This window comes from Mesoplodon bidens (assembly GCF_964165515.1).
Source record: "Mesoplodon bidens genome assembly, chromosome: X".
Taxonomy (NCBI): Eukaryota; Metazoa; Chordata; class Mammalia; order Artiodactyla; family Ziphiidae; genus Mesoplodon; species Mesoplodon bidens.
This window is the reverse complement of record NC_138163.1, coordinates 100,022,825-100,032,824: the sequence shown is the minus strand read 5'-3', so window position 1 is coordinate 100,032,824 and position 10,000 is coordinate 100,022,825.

The following is a 10,000-nucleotide window of genomic DNA, read 5'->3' as shown; positions in this document are numbered from 1 at the left end:
AACTACAATGAGGTGTCACCTCACACCAGTCAGAATGGCCATCATCAAAAAATTACAGACGATAAATGCTGGAGAGGGTGTGGAGAAAAGGGAACCTCCTGAACTGTTGGTGGGAACATAAATTGATACAGCCACTATGGAGAACAGTATGGAGGTTCCTTAAATACTAAAAATTGAACTCCCATACGAGCCAGCAATCCCACTACTGGGCATATACCCTGAGAAAACCATAATTCAGAAAGAGTCATGTACCACAGTATTCATTGCAGCTGTATTTACAATAGCCAGGACATGGAAGCAACCTAAGTGTGCACTGACAGATGAATGGATAAAGATGTGGAACACATATACAAAGGAATATTACTTAGCCATAAAAAGAAATGAAATTGAGTCATTTGTAGTGAGGTGGATGGACCTAGAAACTGTCAAACAGAGTGAAGTAAGTCAGAAAGAGAAAAGCAAATACCATATGCTTACACATATGTATGGAATCTGAAAAAAAAGAAAGGTTCTGGGAGCTTCAAGATAGTGGAAGAGTAAGACATGTAGACCATCTTCCTCCCCACAAATACATCAGAAATACATCTATGTGTGGAACAAACTCTACAGAACACCTACTGGATGTTGGCAGAACACCTCAGACTTCCCCAAAGGCAAGAAACTCCCCACATACCTGGATAGGGCCAAAGAAAAAAGAAAAAACAGAGGTAAAAGAATAGGGATGGGACCTGCACCAGTGGGAGGGAGCTGTGAAGGAGGAAAGGTTTCCACACACTAGGAAGCCCCTTCACGGGTGGAGACTGTGGGTGGCGGAGGAGGGGATCTTCAGCGCCACGGAGGAGAGCACAACAACAGGGGTGTGGAGGGCAAAGCGGGGAGATCTTGCACAGAGGATCGGTGCCGACCAGCACTCACCATTCAGAGACTTGTCTGCTCACCCACTGGGACGGGAGGGGCTGGGAGCTGAGGCTCGGGCTTCCGAGGTCGGATCCCAGGGAAAGGACTGGGGTTAGCGGCGTGAACACAGCTTGAAGGGGGCTAGTGCACAACAGCTAGCCGAGGGGGAGTCTGGGAAAAATTCTGGAGCTGCCGAAGAGGCAAGAGACTTTTTCTTACCTCATTTTTTTCTTGGTGTGGGAGGAGAGGGGATTAAGAGTGCTGCTTAAAGGAGCTCCAGAGAGGGGTGCAAGCTGTGGCCATCAGCGCAGAAGCCAACGACGGGCATGAGACGCTAAGACTGCTGCTGCTGCCACCAAGAAGCCTGTGTGCAAGCACAGGTCACTATCCACACCTCCCCTCCCGGGAGACTGTGCAGCCCGCCACTGCCAGGGTCCCGTGATCCTGGAACAACTTCCCTGGGAGAACGCACAACGTGCCTCAAGCTGCAACATCACGCTGGCCTCTGCTGCCACAGGCCCGCCCTGCATCCATACCCCTCCCTCCCCCCGGCCTGTGTGAGCCAGAGCCCCCGAGTCAGCTGCTCCTTTAACCCTGTCCTGTCTGAGCGAAGAACAGAGGCCCTCAGGTGATCTACACACAGAGGCGGGTCCAAATCCAAGCTGAACCCCAGGAGCTGTGCAAACAAGAAGAGAAAGGGAAATTTCTCCCAGCAGCCTCAGGAGCAGTGGATTATATCTCCACAAACAACTTGAAGTACCCTGCATCTGTGGAATACCTGAATAGACAACGAATCATCCCAAATTGAGGAGGTGGACTTTGGGAGGAACAATATATATATATTTTTCCCTTTTTCTCTTTTTGTGAGTGTATATGTGTAGCTTCTGTGTGTGATTTTGTCTGTGTAGCTTTGTTTTTAACCATTTGTCCTACGGTTCTGTCGGTCCGTTTTTTTTTTTTTAGTATAATTTTTAGCACTTGTTATCATTATCATTGGTGGGTTTGTTTTTTGGTTTGGTTGATCTGCTCTTTCTTTCTTACTTTCTTTTGTTTTTATTACTTTAAAAATTTTTTAATAATTACTTTTTATTTTTTATTTTAATATATTATTTTACTTTATTCTATTTTATCTTCTTTCTTTCTTTCTTTCTTTCTTTCTTTCTTTCTTTCTTTTCTCCATTTTATTCTGAGCCGTGTGGAAGACAGGCTCTTGGTGCTCCAGCCAGGCATCAGGGCTGTGCCTCTGAGGTGGGAGAGCCAAGTTCAGGACACTGGTCCACCAGAGACCTTCAAGCTCCATGTAATATCAAACAGTGAAAATCTCCAAGAGATCTCAATCTCAATGCCAAGACCCAGCTCCACTCAACAACCAGCAAACTACAGTGCTGGACACCCTATGCCAAACAACTAGCAAGACAGGAACACAAGCCCACCCATTAGCAGAGAGGCTGCCTAAAATCATAATAAGGCCACAGACGCCCCAGAACACACCACCAGATGTGGACCTGCCCACCAGCAAGCCAAGATCCAGACTCATCCACCAGAACACAGGCACTAGTCCCCTCCACCTGGAAGCCTACATGACCCACTGACCAAACTCAGCCACTGGGGCCAGACACAAAAAACAATGGGAACTATGAGCCTGCAGCCTGTGAAAAGGAGACCCTAAACACAGTAAGTTAAACAAAATGAGAAGACAGAGAAACACCCAGCAGATGAAGGAGCAAGGTAAAAACCCACAAGACCTAACAAATGAAGAGGAAATAGGTAGTCTACCTGAAAAGGAATTCAGAATAATGATAGCAAAGATGATCCAAAATCTAGGAATACAATGGAGAAAATATAAAAAACGTTTAACAAGGACCTAGAAGAATTAAGAGCAAACAAAGAGTGATGAACAACACAGTAAATGAAATTAAAAATTCTCTAGAAGGGATCAATAGCAGAATAACTGAGGCAGAAAACGGATAAGTGACCTGGAAGATAAAATAGTGGAAATAACTACTGCAGAGCAGAATAAAGAAAAAAGAATGAAAAGAATTGAGGACAGTCTCAGAGACCTCTGGGGCAACATTAAAAGCACCAACATTCGGATTATAGGGTCCTAGAAGAAGAAAAGAAAAAGAGAGGGACTGAGAAAATATTTGAAGAGATTATAGTTGAAAACTTGCCTAATATGGGAAAGGAAGTAGTTAATCAAGTCCAGGACGCACAGAGAGTCCCATACAGGATAAATACAAGGAGAAACACTCCAAGACACATATTAATCAAACTATCAAAAATTAAATACAAAGAAAAAATATTAAAAGCAGCAAGGGAAAAACAACAAGTAACATACAAGGGAATCCCCATAAGGTTAACAGCTTGTCTTTCAGCAGAAACTCTGCAAGCCAGAAGGGAGTGGCAGGACATATTTAAAGTGATGAAGGAGAAAAACCTACAACCAAGATTACTGTACCCAGCAAGGATCTCATTCAGATTTGATGGAGAAATTAAAACCTTTAAAGACAAGCAAAAGCTAACAGAATTCAGCACCACCAAAGCAGCTTTACAACAAATGCTAATGGAACTTCTCTAGGCAGGAAACACAAGACAAGGAAAACACCTACAATAACAAACCCAAAACAATTAAGAAAATGGTAATACGAACATACATATCAATAATTACCTTAAATGTAAATGGATTAAATGCTCCAACCAAAAGACATAGACTGGCTGAATGGATACAAAAACAAGAGCTGTATATATGCTGTCTACAAGAGACCCACCTCAGACCTAGGGACACATACAGACTGAAAGTGAGGGGATGGAAAAAGTTATTCCATGCAAATGGAAATCAAAAGAAAACTGGAGTAGCAATTCTCATGTCAGACAAAACAGATGTTAAAACAAAGATTATTACAAGAGACAAAAAAGGACACTACATAATGATCAAAGGGTCAATCCAAGAAGAACATATAACAATTGTAACTATTTATGCACCCTACATAGGAGAACCTCAATACATAAGACAAATACTAACAGCCATAAAAGGGGAAATCGACAGTAACACAATCATAGTAGAGACTTTAACACCCCACTTTCACCAAAGGACAGGTCATTCAAACTGAAAAAAAATAAGGAAACAGAAGCTTTAAATGATACATTAAACAAGATGGACTTAAATGATATTTATTTATAGGACATTCCATCCAAAAACAAAAGAATACACATTCTTCTGAAATGCTCATAGAACATTCTTCAGGATAGATCGTATCTTGGGTCACAAATCAAGCCTTGGTAAATTTAAGAAAATTGAAATCATATCAAGTATGTTTTCCGATAATAACACTATGAGACTAGATATCAACTACAGGAAAATCTGTAAAAAAATGTAAACACATGGAGGCTAAACTATACATTAATTAATAACCAAGAGATCACTGAAGAAATTAAAGAGGAAATCAAAAAATACCTAGAAACAAATGACAATGAAAACATGACGACCCAAAACCTATGGGATGCAGCAAAAGCAGTTCTAAGAGGGAAGTTTATAGAAATATAATACTACCTTAAGAAACAAGAACCATCTCAAATAAACAACCTAACCTTAAACCTAAAGAAATTAGAGAAAGAAGAATAAAAGACCCCCAAAGTTAGCAGAAGGAAAGAAATTATAAAGATCTGATTGGAAATAAATGATAAAGAAATGAAGGAAACGATAGCAAAGGTCAGTAAAACTAAAGGCTGGTTCTTTGAGAAGATAAAGAAAATTGATAAACCATTAGCCATACTCATAAAGTAAAAAAGGGAGGAGATTCAAATCAATAGAATTAGAAATGTAAAAGAAGTAAAAACGGACACTGCAGAAATACAAAGGATCTTGAGAGATTACTACAAGCAATTATATGCCAATAAAATGGACAACCTGGAAGAAATGGACAAATTCTAAGAAAATACACAAGCTTCCAAGACTGAAACAGGATGAAATAGAAAATATGAACAGACCATCCCTGGCCCAGAAATTGAAATTGCGATTAAAAATCTTCCAACAAACAAAAGCCCAGGACCAGATGGCTTCACAGAAGAATTCTATCAAACATCTAGAGAAGAGCTAACACCTATCCTTCTCAAACTCTTCCAAAATATAACAGAGGGAGGAACACTCCCCAACTCATTCTATGAGGCCACCATCACCCTGATACCAAAACCAGGCAAAGATGTCACAAAGAAAGAAAACTACAGGCCAATATCACTGATGAATATAGATGCAAAAATCCTCAACAAAATACTAGCAAAGAGAATCCAACAGCGCATTAAACGGATCATACACCGTGATCAAGTGCGTTTATCCCAGGAATGCAAGGATTCTTCAATATATGCAAATCAATCAACGTGATAAACCATACTAACAAATTGAAAGAGAAAAACCATATGATCATCTCAATAGATGCAGAGACAGCTTTTGACAAAATTCAACACCCATTTATGATAAAAACCCTCCATAAAGTAGGCATAGAGGGAACTTATCTCAACATAATAAAGGCCATATATTACAAACCCACAGCGAACATCGTCCTCAATGGTGAAGAACTGAAACCATTTCCACTAAGATCAGGAAAAAGACAAGGCTGCCCACTCTCACCACTATTATTCAATATAGTTTTGGTAGTTTTAGCCACAGCAATCAGAGAAGAAAAAGAAATAAAAGGAATCCAAAATAGAAAAGAAGTAAAGCTGTCACTGTATGCAGATGACATGATACTATACAGAGAGAGTCCTAAAGATGCTACCAGAAAACTACTAGAGGTAATCAATGAATTTGGTAAAGTAGAAGGATACAAAATTAATGCACAGAAATCTCTTGCATTCCTGTACACTAATGATGAAAAATCTGAAATTGAAATTAAGAAAACTCTCCCGTTTACCATTGTAACCAAAAGAATAAAATACCTAGGAATAAACCTATGTAAGGAGACAAAAGACCTGTATGCAGACAATTATAAGACACTGATGAAAAAATTAAAGATGATACAAGTAGTTGGAGACATATACCATGTTCTTGGATTGGAAGAATCAACATTGTGAAAATAACTACACTACCCAAAGCAATCTGCAGATTCAATGCAATCCCTATCAAACTACCAATGGCATTTTTCACAGAACTAGAACAAAAAATTTCACAGTATGTATGGAAACACAAAAGACCATGAAGAGCCAAAGCAATCTTGTGAAAGAAAACGGAGCTGGAGGAATCAGGCTCCCTGAGTTCAGACTATACTACAAAGCTACAGTAATCAAGACTCTATGGTACTGGAACAAAAGCAAAATTATAGATCAATGGAACAGGATAGAAGGCCCAGAGATAAACCAACATACATGTGGTCACCTTATCTTTGATAAAGGAGTCAAGAATATACAGTGGAGAAATGACAGCCTCTTCAATAAGTGGTGCTGGGATAACTGGACAGCTACATGTAAAAGAATGAAATTAGAACGCTCCCTAACACCATACACAAAAGTACACTCAAAATGGATTAAAGACCTAAATGTAAGGCCAGACACTATCAAACTTGTAGAAGGAAACATAGGCAGAACACTCTATGATATAAATCACAACAAGACCCTTTTTGACCCACCTCCTAGAGAAATGGAAATTAAAAACAAAAATAAACAAATGGGACCTAATGAAACTTAAAATTTTTTCCACAGCAAAGGAAACCATAAACCAGATGAAAAGTCAACCCTCAGAATGGGAGAAAATATTTGCAAATGAAGCAACTGACAAAGGATTAACCTCCAAAATTTACAAGCAGTTCATGCAGCTCAATAGCAAAAAAACAAACAACCCAATCCAAAAATGGGCAGAAGATCTAAATAGACATTTCTCAAAAGAAGATATACAGATTGCCAACAAACACATGCAAGAATTCTCAACATCATTAATCATTAGAGAAAGGCAAATCAAAAGTACAATGAGATATCATCTCACACCAGTCATAATGGCCATCATCAAAAGATCTACAAACAATAAATGCTGGAGAGGGTGTGGAGAAAAGGGAACGTCTTGCACTGTTGGTGGGAATGTAAATTGATACATCCACTATGGAGAACAGTATGCAGCTTCCTCAAAGAACTAAAAATAGAAGTACCATATGACACAGCAATCCCACTACTGGGCATATACCCTGAGAAAACTAGAGTTCAAAAAGTGTCATGTACCAAAATGTTCATTGCAGCTCTATTTACAATAGCCAGAACATGGAAGCAACCTAAGTGCCCATCAACAGATAAATGGATAAAGAAGATGTGGCACATATATACAATGGACTATTATTCAGCCATAAAAAGAAATGAAATTGAGTTATTTGTAGTGAGGTGGTTGGACCTAGAGTCTGTCATACAGAGTGAAGTAAGTCAGAAAGAGAAAAATGAATACCATATGCTAACACATGTATATGGAATCTAAAAAAACAAAAGGTCATGAAGAACCTAAGGGCAAGACGGGAATAAAGATACAGACCTACTAGAGAATGGACTTGAGGATACAGGGAGTGGGAAGGGTAAGCTGAGACAAAGTGAGAGAGTGACATGGACATATATACACTACCAAACGTAAAATCGATAGGTAGTGGGAAGCAGCCACATAGCACAGGGAGATCAGCTTGGTGCTTTGTGACCACCTAGAGGGGTGGGATAAGGAGGATGGAAGGGAGATGCAAGAGGGAGGAGATATGGGATATATGTTTATGTATAGTTGATTCACTTTGTTATACAGCAGAAACTAACACACAATTGTAAAGCAACTATACTCCAATAAAGATGTTTTAAAAAAAAGGAGGTAATAATTTTTGTATATAAGAAAAAAAAACTAGGGGATCTGAAACTGTCCTCTTCAGATTGGCATGATTGGTTACAGATAGGATGAGACTACGTTGGGGACGGAGGGGTATAATACACACACATTTGAACATACACATCTGAACACACACAAGAACTCCTGCCTTTGGAGGAGTAGGACACGGGATAGAAGACCAAGGGAAAAGACCTGGAGGGAGAAGTCGCTCTTAGCATTTGAGTGACCCATTTTCAGTTCATCTTGTGGTTCCCTCCTTTCTGTATGTGATCCAGGATTTAGAACACTGAATTTTTGTTCCCTCTGCTTAGTACTGTAGAGCAACAGTGACCAGAGCTACTTCTGTCCCCTCCATTGCACACAGATTGGATAAATATGTATGGATGTAATGGAGAAGGCAGTACTTTTTTCAGTGGCCGTCCATAATTTTTCCCTTAGAGGTAAGGGCTAAAGGAACCATTTCTAGGATTAGTGCTCAATGCATTGCTGGGAGACAGGAATTGCTATCCTGAAAATCCAGGTATTCTTTAAATCAACAAGAAAAAGCAGTAAATAGATTTTCACTTTTCTCATGGGTACAATTCTTGTTTCTAAGATGTCTTCATTAGGATATTCTTAAGGGCAACCCTCAGGAACATGAAACAGTTGTCAAGAGCCTGTGCATCTTCAAATAGCTAGATGATTTTCAAGTTAGCGTTTCATGACCATGCTTTGGGTTCTTCTCTGCTTACATCTGTTTCTCTTTGATTTCAAGTCACCGTGTGGCCCAATGGAAAGAGCACTGGACTGGAAGTCAGGAGAATTCATTCTGCCTTATTTGTCACTTAATTTCCCTAAACTTGAGGGTCTTAAGCTGAATATCTTCTAATGTCCCTTCCAACTCTAATATTCTATGATTTTATGACTTTGTGGAGAAAATGTTAGCCTAAAGGAGTATAAACCAGGAAGGAACTGGGTTAGGGGGCACTAAAAGACTATGTCCCTTAGAAATCATTCTTACAGAATATGATTGCAATCCAATAGCTTTCAACCCACACTTATTCTTTAATGCCACTGGGTTTTGTTAGTCTAGGTACTGAGCAGTACAGTAGTTCCTTCCCGTTAAACTTCTATTACTGTTACCTTTTTAAAGAAAATATGATCAGTACTCTGTAAATAAATAAAAATGTTATTTGGGGTGAGGAAGAAAAGAGGAAAAAATAAAGTTTCTTGAGTGATGGGCCCTGGAAACAAACAGGGATCAACATGAGGCAATCTTGATCTCACAGGTCAATACAAACAATCCCCTACACTCATCATCCCACAGAGAGGAATTCTTGAGCCTTGCATGGTGGGACACATTAGGGTTTATGCTTGAGGAGAGGGACTCATGTACCTTTGCTGCTTCACCTCTCTATAGGTCAACTATGAAAGCAATCATATATGGGCTGGGGGTTATAGAGAGTCTGAGCTTGGGCATCAGCTTTTCAGGGGCATTGCATGCCTTTGCTGATATCACCTGGAGACTTCGTGGTAAGCTAAGACCCTGAGCAGCTCCACCAGATGGAGGGATGGGGAGCCACCAAGCTCATCCTCTTCATTGCCGGGCACCTTGAAAAGAGCTGTGAGGGGTCAGGTGGCCGATCTCTTTACCACGTATCTCCTACAGGAAGCTTTCCTTGATGACAGTAGTTCATGTTATTTTCTCTTTTCCGAAATTCCTTTCATACCAATTGCCTATAATATGTAATTCATAATTTATTGTATCAGTATAGAATGTTAAAATATTTTATTAATACATTAAGGGGAGTCAAAAGATACAAACTTCCAGTTATAATATAAATAAGTCATGGGAATGTAATGCACAGCACGGTGACTAGAGTTAATAACACTGTATTGTATATTTGAAAGTTCCTAGGGGAGTAGATCTTAAAAGTTCTTATCACAGGAAAAAAAATTTGTAACTACGTATGGTGATGAATGTCAACTGGACTTGTGATTATTTTGCAATATATATGAATATTGAATCGTTATGTGGTATACCTAATATAGTATGTCAATTATACCTCAATAAAAATATATTTGATTTAATACTGTCTTTTTTCACACACAGTTCCATCTGAGTCTTTCAAAATATACCTAGAGTATCTTACTGATAGAGATCGTGTGTGTGTGTGTGTGTGTGTGTTGTCTCCATAATCACTACAGAATAGATCCATTAAAAACTCCTGAGTTAATTCTTGTCAACTGATGGAATACTACGGGTTGTCTAACGATGATTTCATGTAG